This window comes from Ailuropoda melanoleuca, chromosome 2 (assembly GCF_002007445.2).
Source record: "Ailuropoda melanoleuca isolate Jingjing chromosome 2, ASM200744v2, whole genome shotgun sequence".
Taxonomy (NCBI): domain Eukaryota; kingdom Metazoa; phylum Chordata; class Mammalia; order Carnivora; family Ursidae; genus Ailuropoda; species Ailuropoda melanoleuca.
The window spans coordinates 11,067,756-11,080,520 of record NC_048219.1 but is presented as its reverse complement, the minus strand read 5'-3'; the positions used below and the strand labels follow the sequence as shown (position 1 = coordinate 11,080,520).

The following is a 12,765-nucleotide window of genomic DNA, read 5'->3' as shown; positions in this document are numbered from 1 at the left end:
ACCGCCCACTGTAAGCAACTAGAAACTGGGCAAAATATACGAAACAACTGTTTCAAACTGCTCAGAATCCTGATTCCTGGGAGAAGGGAAACAACTGAGGTGAATCTGGAAACTTCTTGTAAGTCTCTGAGTCTACAACTTCTCAAAATAAAAAGTTTAAAATGAAGGCAAAACAAACACTTTGTAAATAAAACAAAAGCAGAGACCTTATCGCCAGCAGACTTTCACTATAAGAAACTAAAAATTCTTCAGGAAAAAGGAAAATAACAGAGAAGACTCAAGAGCACTGAAAATGGTAAATATGTGAGTAAATATAAAAGACTTTTCCTCATTTAAAAAAGTCTTTAAAAGGTAACTGTTTAATGTGCTGAAGGATTAAACATATGTATATGTAAAACGTATAAAAATAATAGCAGAAAAAACAGAAGGGGGGGCGCCTGGCTGGTTCAGTTGGAAGAGCATGCGACTCTTGATCTTGGGATCGTGAGTTCGAGCCCCACACTGAGTGTAGAGATTACTTAAATAAATAAATAAACTTAAAAAAAAAAAACACCAGAATGGAGATTTGGAAGTATATTGCTATTAGGGCCTTACATTATATATTAACTGGTGTATTATTTGAAGGTGGACTGGTGGGTTAAAGATCCATATTATAAACAACAGAATTGTAGTTCTCAAGGTGTGTCCAAGAGTCCCTGGGAGTCCCTCCACACCCTTCTGAGCCTTTACAAGGTCACAGTTATTTTCACAAGAACACAATGATGTTATTTGTCCTTTCCACTTGCATTCTCTCCAGTGTAATGGAATTCTCAAGAGGCTATATGACATGATACAGAGTACAGAACCACATATGAGAATCTAGCAGTCTTCTGTTAAGCCAGGAATTAAAAGAGATTTGCAAAAATGTAAATCAATGCCATTCTTCTCCCTAAATTTTTGGTTTTGTTTTTAAAAAGTTATTTTTAGGGGCGCCTGGGTGGCACAGTTGTTAAGCGTCTGCCTTCGGCTCAGGGCGTGATCCTGGCGTTCTGGGATCGAGCCCCACATCGGGCTCCTCTGCTATGAGCCTGCTTCTTCCTCTCCCATTCCCCCTGCTTGTGTTCCCTCTCTCGCTGGCTGTCTCTCTCTCTGTCAAATAAATAAATAAAATCTTAAAAAAAAAAAAAGTTATTTTTAGGGGCACCTGGGTGGTTCAGTCAGTTAAGGGATGGACTCTTGATTTCTGCTCAGGTCATGATCTCAAGGTTGTGAGATGCAGCCCTGTGTCAGGCTCTGCACTGGGCGTAAAGCCTGCTTAGGATTCTCTCCCTCTGCTCCTCCCCTCCTCTAAAAAAAAGATATATTTAGAGGTGCCTGGCTGGATCAGTCAGTGGAGCCTGCCACTCTTGATCTCTGGGTCGTGAGTTCAAGCCCCATGTTGCATGTAGAGATTACTTTTTTTAAAAAAAGTTATTTTTAATAACATTATTATGTTAACTTGCACTGAGTTTATTTTTAAATATATTAATAAATATTTAAGTAATTTTCCAGCTCTAACTTCTAAAATGATTGAGTATACATAGATGTAACCCACATTAACAAAAACTTTGGGGGGCGCCTGGGTGGCACAGCGGTTAAGCGTCTGCCTTCGGCTCAGGGCGTGATCCCGGCGTTATGGGATCGAGCCCCACATCAGGCTCTTCTGCTATGAGCCTGCTTCTTCCTCTCCCACTCCCCCTGCTTGTGTTCCCTCTCTCGCTGGCTGTCTCTATCTCTGTTGAATAAATAAATAAAATCTTTAAAAAAAAAAAAAAAACTTTGGGGTCCTGAATTTGTAAGAGTGTAAATGGGTTCTGAGACCAAAAGCTTTTGAGAACTACTACCCTAGAACAACCTCTAAAAATAAAGCAGAGGTACAGGTAATAAATCAAGCATGGAGATAAAATGCAATACTAAACAATACTTAAAAAAAAAAAAAAGGCCAGGAAAAGATGAAAGAAGACACAAAGAACAGATAAACAAATAGAAAACAAGTAATAAGAAGGTTGATTTAAAATCAGCCATGCTGACTGAACTAACACTCAAATTAAAAGACTGAGACTGTAAAACTGGAAAAAAGAAAAGCTGGACTCAATTATATAGCGTCTACAAGACATCCACTTTATTTTATTTTTTTTAGAGAGGGAGGTGGGAGGGGCAAAGGGAGAGAAAGAGGGAGAGAAAATTTTAAGCAGGCTCCACACCCAGCACCTGATCCCCAGGAGAAACGCCATCTCACAACCCTGAGATCATGACCTCAGCTGAAATCAAGGGTCACACTTAACCAACTGGGCCACCCAGGTGCCCCAAGACACCCACTTTAGAACACAAAGATATGGATAGATTAAAAGTAACGAGATTTTAAAAATTGTATCATGCACAGACTAGTGTGCATGGCTACATAAATACAAAATGGAATGGCTACATAAATATGAAACAAAGTAGACTTCCAAAGAGAATATTACTAAGAATGTAAATACTGAATGTTACTAAGAGTAAAAAAAAGTTCATAATGATAAAAGGAGTCAATTTATCAAGAGGATATGATATCCCTAAAAGTGTATGCATCCGATAGCAGAGTTTCAAAATACAAGAGGCAAAAAGTGACAGAAGTGAAGGAGAAACAGGAAAATCCACAATTAGAGTTGGAGATATGAACACTCCTCTTTTAGTTAGAAAATCTGTAAGGATATAGAATTGAACACCACCAGCAACCTACAAAACCTCACTGAAATGTATAGAACACTCCACCAACATCAGAATATACACTTTCAAGTGCACATGGAACATTCACCAAACAGACCATATGCTGGTCTATAAAAATAAGTCTCAGTATATTTAAAAGAATTGAACTCATACTGAGAAGATTCTCTGACCACAATAGAATTAAGCTAGAGATAAGAAGAAGACAGATGAAAACTCCCAAATATTTGGAAATTAAGTAACATACCTTTTTTTAAAATAAAATTATTTATTTATTTATTTATTTGACAAAGAGAGAGAGAGAGATAGCGAGCGAGAGAGCACAAGCAGGGGGAGCATCAGGCAGAGGGAGAGGGAGAAGCAGGCTCCCCGCTGAGCAGAGTGCCTGCCTGACGCAGGGCTTGATCCCAGGACTCTGGGGATCATGACCTGAGCTGAGGGCAGATGCTTAACCAACTGAGTCACCCAGGCACCCCTAAGTAACACACTTCTAAATAACACTTCTAAATAAATAAAGAAGTAATCATAAGGGAAATAAAAATTGCTTTGAGCCAAATGAAAATGAAAATATATCAAAATCTGTGGGATAGCACTAATCAGCACTTAAAGGAAAACCCATGGCTTTAAATGCTTACAGAAGGTGCGCCTGGGTGGCTCAGTTGGTTAAGCATCTGCCTTTGGTTCAGGTCATGATGAGCCCTGCATTGGGGGGGGGGCCCAATTCAGCAGGGAGTCTGCTTCTTCTGCCCCCTCCATGCTCGCTTGCTCTCTCATTCTCTCTCTCAAAATAAAATCTTTAAAAAAAAATGATTACAGAAAATAGAAAGATCTCAGATCAGTGATCTAACCTTCCACATTACAAAACTAGAAGAGCAAATTAAACCCAAAGTAAGTAGAAGAAAAGCAATAACAAAGTGGAGAAAAAAATAAGAATGTAACAGCCAAAAACAATATAGAAATATGAAACCAGAAATTTGCTTTGGGAGCAAAAAATCAGTAAAATTGATAAACCTTTAACTAGATTTTCCAAGAAAAAAAGACAAATTACCAATATAAGAAATGAAACAGTGACCATCACTACAGATCCTACAGTAATTAAAAGAATAATAAAGGAACATTATGAATAATTTTATGCAATAAAATAATAAACTTAGATAAAATGGGCAAATTCCTTTTAAGACACAAATTACTGAAATGTACTCAAAGATAAAGAAATTCTGAAAAAAACCTCCAGGGTTAGATGGCTTCACTGATAAATTCTAGCAAACATTTAAAGGAAGAAATAATACCAGTCCTACATAAACTGAAACAACACTTCCCTACTCATTTTATGAAGCCAGTACTACACCATGATACTTAGAGGACAATACAAGAAAAACTAAAAACCGAAACTCCTTATAAACAAGACATAAAAACTCCTAAAAATACTAGCAAACTTAATTAAGGATAATTCATTAAGGCCAGTGAGTTTATCTGAAGAATGCAAGTTAGCCTAAAAGTCAAAAATCAATAAATGTAACACAACACATTACAGAATAAGTCGAAATACCATATGACCTTCTAAATAAATGCAGAAAATTCAATTGACAAAATTCACCACTCATTCATGATAAAAAACTCTCACCAAACTAAAAACAGAAGGGGAACTTCCTCAACCCAAATATCAACAGAAGGGGAACTTCTTCAAACCTGATAAAGGGTATCTTTGATAAAACTACAGCTAATCATACTTAATGTACTAGAGGTGGTAGCCAGTGCAGCAAGGCATGAAAAAGAAACAAAAGGCCTATAGATTGGAAAGGAAGACATAAACTGTCCTTATTTGGAGATAGTATCATGTTAAGACAGAAAATTCTAAAGGATTTATTAAAACGTTACCAAAAGTATCAAAACCACAATGAGATACCACCTCACACCAGTCAGAATGTCTAGTATCAAAACAACAAAGAAATAACAAGTATTGGTGAGGATGTGGAAAAAAGGGAACCTTTGTGGACTGTTGCTGGGAATGTAAACTAGTGCAGCCGTGATGGAAAACGGTATTGGAGGTTCCTCAAAAAAAATTAAAAACTGACATACCATGTGATCCCTAATTCCACTCATGGGTATTTACCTAACGAAAGCGAAAACACTAATTTGAAAATATATATGCACCCCTATGTTTACTGTAACATTATTTAAATAGCCAAGATATGGAAGCAATCTGTCTATAATAGATGAATGGATAAAGAAGATGTGATACACACACACACACACACCCACTAGGATATTAGTCGACCATAAAAAAGAATGAGTTCTTATCATTTGCAACAACATGGATGGGTCTAGGTGGTATAACACTAAGCGAAATAAGTCAGAGGACAAATATCATATGAGTTCACTTATATGTGGAATCTAAAAAAACAAATGAACAAAAAAACAAAAAAGGCTCAAACAGACTCTTAAACACAGAGAACAAACCGTTGGTTGCCAGCAGAAAGGTGGGTGGGGGAATGGGTGAAATAGATAAAGGAAATTAAGAGGTACAAACTTCCAGTTATAAATAAGTCATGGAGATGAAAAGTACAGCATACAGAATATTGTAAATAATATTTTAATAATATTGTATGGTGACAGATGGTGGTGACCGCTCCTTAAATTATAAAAAAGCACTGAGATACTGATGAATGAATTTAACAAAATATGCGCAAGATCTGTACAATAAAAACTACAAGATGTTACTGACAGAAATTAATGAGGCCATGAATAAATGGAGAAATATATCCTGTTCACAGATTAGAAGGCTCGGTATTGTTACGATGTCAGTTCTCCCCAAACGGATCTATTACAGATTCAACACAATCCCAGTGAAATACCCAACAGGTGTTTTTGAACAAACTGGCAAGCTGACGTTAATTTTTTTAAAAAATTATAGAAATCCAAATAATTTCAAGACTTGCTATACAGTTATAGTGATCAAGACAGTATAAAATTGGTATAAGAATAGACACGTATATCAATGGAACAGAATAGAGAATTCAGAAACCCATGGAAAGGATAATTTTTTCAACAAATGGTGCCAGAGTAACTAGATATGCTTATATAAGAAAGAACCTAAGCCTCTGCAATAGAAAACTCACAATAAATAGTATGATCACTTTGGGAAAATTATACAAACACTATATGACTCAGCAATTCCACTCTTCTAATTATTTACCTTAGAGAAATGAAAACACACATCCATACAAAAACCCATATATGAATGTTCATAGATGCTTTATTCATAACAGCCGAAGACCAGAAGCACAAATGTCTTTCAAAAAGTGACTAAACTATAGTATATTAATACAAGGAAAAATTCAGCAGTAAACTACAGAACTACTGATACACATAACAACATGGATAAATGTGTAAAAATTATTCCAAGTAAAAGAAGCCAAACACAAAAGGACACATATTGCATGATTCCATTTATATGAAACTCTAGAAAAGACAAATCTAATTATAGTGACCAAAAAGAAATCATGCTTTCCCAGTGCAGGAGCCGGGCAGGGACAGAATGACTAAGATGGAGCACAAGGGAAATTTTGGGGATAGCCAGAATGTTCTATCAATCCTGATTGTTGTGATGATTTCACGTGCATAAATTTGTCAAAGCTCAGCAAAATGTACCCTTAAAATGGGTACATTTTATTGCATGTAAAGTATACCTCAGTAAAGTTGATTTTCAAAAAAGGTCAAGGCATACATTCAGAGAAACAGAGATTGACTGCATGAATTTACCTTCTCTTACTCCTAACGTCCCTTACTAAATTACAAAAGAAAGGTCTCAAAATAAATGGTCTCAGCAACCATCTAAAGAAATTAGAAAAAAAGCAAATGAAACTTGAAGTAAGCAGAGAAAAGGACATAATAAATATCAGAATGGAAATCAATGAAATAGAAAATAGAAAAATAGAGAAAAATCAGTAAAACAAAAGCTGGGTTCTTTTTTAAGAAAGTATCACATCATAGTGTTCATAAACTTTTAGCCAGACTGATTAGAAGAAAGAAAACACAAATTACCGATACCAAGAATGGGAAAGATGACATCACTACAGAATACTATATAAAAGGCAGGGCACCTGGGTGGCTCAGTCCGTTAATCATCTGACTCTTGATTTCGGCTGAGGTCATGATCTTGGGGTCATGAGATTGAGCTTCCCTGACCCCATCGGGCTCTGTGCTCAGAGCAGAGTCTACTGGGATTCTCTCCTCCCTTTCCCCCCTCCCTGCTTGCATGCTGGTTCTCTCTAAATAAATAAATAAAAATCTTTAAAATAAACAAATAAACATAAATAAATAAAAGGCTAATAAGGAAATGTTATTAACTTCATGCTAATAAATTTAACAACTTAGATGAAATGGTCAAATTCCTTGAAAGACTATCAAAGCTTACCCCAAAAGAGATACCAATTCTATACAAACTCTTCCAGAAAATTTGAAGAGGTAGAAATACTTCCCCATTCATCCTGTGAGGCCAACATTACTCTGATACCAAGACCAGATCAAGAAATTACAAGTATAGACCAATATCCCTTATTAAGGCAGATGCAAAAATGCATAATAAAATTTTAGCACATCAACCCAATGCTATTACTTTACAAGGATAATACTTTAAGACCAAGTGCAGAATGCATTAGGATCAGAAATGCTAGACTGGCTTAACACTGGAAAATCAAATAATATAATTCTCTAATTAATGGACTTTTTTTTAAAAAGATTTTATTTATTTATTCAACAGAGATAGAGACAGCCAGCGAGAGAGGGAACACAAGCAGGGGGAGTGGGAGAGAAAGAAGCAGGCTCATAGCGGAGGAGCCTGATGTGGGGCTCGATCCCGTAATGCCGGGATCACGCCCTGAGCCGAAGGCAGACGCTTAACCGCTGTGCCACCCAGGCGCCCCTCTCTAATTAATGGACTTTAAAAAACACAGTAACACTGTACGATCATCTCAACAGATGCATAAAGTATTTGACAAAATCCAACATCCATTTCTAATGAAACTCTCAACAAGCTTTAAGTAGGAGAGAACATTGTAAAGTTGATAAAAGGTATCTAGGAGATACAGCTAACATAATAGTTAACATAGTAGTGAAAGACTAAATGCTTTCCTCCTAAGATCAGGAACAAGTTACTTGTATTACTTGTATTCAACATTGTACTGGAGGTTCAAGCCAGTGCAATATGGCAAAAAGTAAATAAAAGGTATCCAAATTGGAAAGGAACAAGTAAAAATGTGTTTATTTGCTGATGACATGATCATAGATATAGAAACTGATGTGATCTACAAAAAAAGGTACCAAAACTAACAAATGAATTTGTTAGCAAGGCTGCAGAATATAAGGTCAATGTACAAAAATCACCTGAATTTCTACACACTGGCAACGAACAATCCTTTTTAAGGATGGGAGCATTTGGAATTCATACACTGCTGGTGAGAATATAAAATAGTACAATCACTTTGGAAAAGTTTGGTGGTTTGGGTGTTTTTTTTTTTTAAAGATTTATTTATTTGAGAAAGAAAGAGAGCATGCATGAGTGGGGGGAGGGGCAGAGGGAGAAAATTTCAATCACTCCCCACTGAGCACGGAGCCCAACACAGGACTCAATCTCACAACCCTGAGATAGTGACCTGAGCTGAAATCAAGAGTTGGAGGTTTAACTGATTTAGCCACCCGGGTGCCCCAGAGTTTGGTAGTTTCTTAATAAATTAAACATACATCTACTATATGTCTCAGTCATTTTACCCCTGGATTTTTACTCAAGAAAAGTGAAAGCATATCCATACAAAGATTTGTACATGAATATTCTTAACAGCTTTATTTGTAATAGCCAAAATTTGGAAACAACCCAAATGCCCATCAATAGATGAATGGGTAAACAAATTGTCGTATATTTCTATAATGGAATACTACTCAGCAACAAAAAGGAGTAAACTATCTACAAAATGAATTTCAAAATAATTATGCTTTGAGAAAGAAGCTACTATATATACTGTATGATTCCATTGACATAAAGTTCTAGAAATTACAAACTATAGTGACAGCAGATCAGTGGTTGCCTGGGAATTGAAGAGGCAAGGAAAGGCAGAAAGGAGGAATTACAAAGAGGCAGAAAGAAACTTTGTGGTGTGGTATATTTATCTCAATTGCAGTGAGTTTCATGGGTGAATAGAAATATCAAAACTCAACAAGTTGTATATGTTAACTTTGTGTAGTTTACTGTATTTGAATTATTACTCAAAAAAGAAGAAAATCGGGGCACCTGGGTGACTCAGTTGATTAAGCGACTGCCTTCGACTCAGGTCATGATCTCAGTGTCCTGGGATCGAGTCCCGCATCAGGCTCCCTGCTCAGCATGGAGCCTACTTCTCCCCCCTACTCTTGTGAGCTCTCTCCACCACCCCCCAAATAAATAAATAAATAAAATCTTTTTTAAAAAGAGAGAGAGAGAAAATCTTGAGATAAGCAATTAGTTCACAAAATAAGAACATAATATGCAAAGGGAACAAAACAGGAAAAAAACTCTTAGAAATCAGAAATGTGAATATGAAAGTAAAGAAGTCAATAAGAAGAAAATGTCCCAGCCAGTGGAATAATTTGCATAAAATAATGGATAAAGAGAAGACTAAGAACTTCCAGAGAGAAAAAGACAGGTTACATTAAAAGGAATAAAAATTAAATTAATAACAGACTTGTTTAACAAGAACATTAGATGTATGCCTTCAAAATTCTGAGGAAAAATGAGTTTGAATTTAGAATTCTATACCAAACTACCAACCAAGTATGAAGATAAAGATGTTTTCAGATACGGAAGGGCCGCCCAAATTTATCTATCACACTTTCTTAGAAATTCTCAAAGAGTGTGCTCCATTAAAACAGATCAAGAGGAAGAAAGGGGGATCCAGGAGGGCAGCAAAGGGAAACACTAGGATGATAGTGCTGCAGCAAGGCTAGAGAACAAGCGGTACAGATTGGAGCAGAACACAAGGCTCTAGGAAGGTCTCCAGAAAAAAATTTTTAAAGGAATTGATAGATTACTGGGTATGTCTGACCATTTGGGGGGAGGGCCATGACACAGACACACAGACAACATAGATAAGGATAAAAGATGCATTTGTAAAGAAAAAATTAAGAATAAATTAATTCGTAGTTTAAAATATAAGTGAAGTAATTAACCACTCCAGAAAAACGAATGATTCAAGAAAATGAAACCACAGGATACTATCTGACTTCGCAGTGAGTGATATTTACTTGGCTGTAATACCAACAATTATGGATATAACAACCACTTAGGGCAACTATTACCAGAAAACAGAAAATAACAAGTGTTGGTGGGGATGTAGAGAAACTGGAACGCTTGTAGACTACCAGTGGGGTTGTAAAATAGTACAACCACTGTGTCAAACAGTAAAGAGGTTCCTCAAAAAATTCAAAGTAGAACTACAATACTTCGGGGTACATATCCAAAAGACCTGAAAACAGGGTCTTGAGGAGATAGATATCTCTAGCAGGTGTGCACCCACATTCATAGGAGTATCATTCACAACAGCCAAGAGGTGGAAGCAACTCAAATGTCCACTGAAGGATACATGGATAAACAAACTGGTATATACATATAATGGGATATTACTCAGCCATAAAAAGGAAAGAAATTCTGGCACATGCTACAACACAGATGAACCTTAAGGACATTATGCTAAATGAAATAAGCCCATCACAAAAAGAAAAATACTGTTTGATTCCACTTATTTGAGGGATCTAAAATAGGCAGATTCATAGAAACAGAAAGTAGCATGGTGGTTACCAGGGACTACTGGGAAGGGAAAAAGGCTAGTTGTTTTTTAATGGTTTGCATAGAGTTTGAGATTTGCAAGTTAATGTGAATAAACTTAACACAACTGAACTGCACACTTAAAAATGATTTAATTGGTGAATTTTATGTTATTTTGCTACCACAATTAAGAAAAAAAAAAAGATTAATGGGATCACGTCAGTAGACAAAGGAACCCACCCGAAGGAAGGAGTTCTCATTGGTCAAACTGGAGACAAAAAGAGCATCAATAAAATAATGACTATTATCAACTATAACACATTAATTTTTAAAAATCTATGAGGTAATAGTGATACTAAAAAAATCTTCATAGAAGAATGGTAGGTAATCATTGTAAAAGAAATGACATATTTAGAAAATGACCACTTTCTATACAGCTCTCTGTATAGTAGCTGATTTAGGTAAGGATCATCAATGAATGATAAAATAAGTAACAACTGCTGTGGAACAGGATATTCAAATGATACTGAAGCAACACCCCACAGATGACTTACTAATTACAAAGGGGAAAATGTGCCTTACAATGGAGATGTGGCAATTAACACTTTATTTTTTTAAAGATTTTATTTATTTATTTGACAGAGAGAATGAGCAAGCAAGAGAACACAAGCAGGGGAAGTGGCAGGCAGAGGAGGAGGGAGAAGCAGGCTCCCCATTGAGCAGGGAGCTGGACAAGGCGCTAAATCCCAGGACCCTAGGGTCATGACTTGAGCCAAAGATAGATGCTTAACTGATTGAGCCACCCAGGCGCTCCATGGCAGTTAACAGTTTAACAAAGTAATCAAACAGCATCACTATTTGAACACCCGTCATTACATGGCCCCCTAATCTGATACAGGATGAATATACAACAGTACCTAGGAATTATACCAGCCAAAAATGCTTTCTCTGAGTCTAATCCCTCCTCTAGATCCAACTTCCAGTTTATAGGAAATACAGGGGGATAGAGGAACAAGTTAAATGACACCACAGGGAAACAATCAGACACAAATCAGAATGTGAGACAATCTACAAAACAAGTGACCTAGATTAAGAGAGACTAAGGAGACAATAATTAAACACGTGAACCTTGATTAGATCCTGTTTGAACAATTTACAAGAAAACATTTTTGGGACAACTGGGGAAACTGGAATATAAATTAGATATTAGATGATTTTTAAAAATTACAATTAAATATATATTTCCAAAAAACATAAAAAATATTTAACCTCACTAATTATTAAAACAAAATATGTTAAAATTTACCTATCAAGTTGGTGACAATAAAAGTTAATACAATTTTGGGGGGCAGGACAATCTGGTAACATGTAACAGAGGTTTTTAAAATATTTATATACTTTACCCAGCAATTCCACTTCTAGGTATTCATCCTATAGAAATAAGAGTTGTACATAAATATTTATTGACCAGAATGTTCACTGCAGCATTACTAATGAAAATGGGCACAACTTAATTATCCAAGATGGAATAATAAATTATATAATACTTTGTAATCATTAAAAATCTTGAGATATTTAACATGAAAAGGTCCTTAGAATACATTAAGTATTTGGAAGGTAATAATTATTTTTTGTGATCCCAGAGGGCAGAACTAGAAACTAGCACTGGAAACTACAGGGAAGCAGAGTTTGGCTCAATGTAAAGAATAACTTTTTTAAGAATTAGAATTTTTTATGCAATGTATGGCCTGCTTCATGATTTAATGAGTTTTGCATTATTAGAATTCTAAGCAAAGGCTGAATGGTCATTTGGCAAAGATATATAGAACAGATTTATATGTTAGGAGATTAAAGAGAAGATCTTAATGATCCTTTTCTACTCTAAGAACTTATAATTCCATATAAAGTTTTCCATGAGCTGGAACATCAGGAAGAAGCTGCTGGTATTTCTTTCTAAATGCTATTAGAGACTCATGTGCCATTAAACTAAAAAGAGATCATACTAGAAAATTGAAGTTGAAGGATGATTTACATTATCATATTCTGTACCAATAACATACACATTATTGATTAAGTGAAAGATGATGAACCCAATGGAAAGGATTCAAACTGAATTGGCAGGAACTACATTTGAATCTACTAATTTTAATTTCTCTGTATCTAATAAAGAACTTGAACAGTTATACTTTTCCAAGGTAACACAGCACTACACGTATCAAAAAGGACAGGAGGCACTATATGCTTCCTCT

At 35.8% G+C, this 12,765-nt stretch overlaps 1 protein-coding gene across 10 annotated transcripts in view; it reads right to left on the bottom strand.

Annotated features, from left to right (window-relative positions):
* S100PBP (S100P binding protein) overlaps window positions 1-12,765 on the bottom strand; it is a 47,511-nt gene that overhangs the window by 9,615 nt on the left and 25,131 nt on the right. Inside the window, exon 6 of one of the 10 annotated variants that reach the window (XR_004622214.1) lies at window positions 11,920-11,947. The exons of the other annotated variants lie outside the window; for them this stretch is intronic. The gene's annotated coding sequence lies outside the window, so the exon portion shown is untranslated. The remainder of the gene's footprint in view (window positions 1-11,919; window positions 11,948-12,765) is intronic. 10 annotated transcript variants of the gene reach the window in all.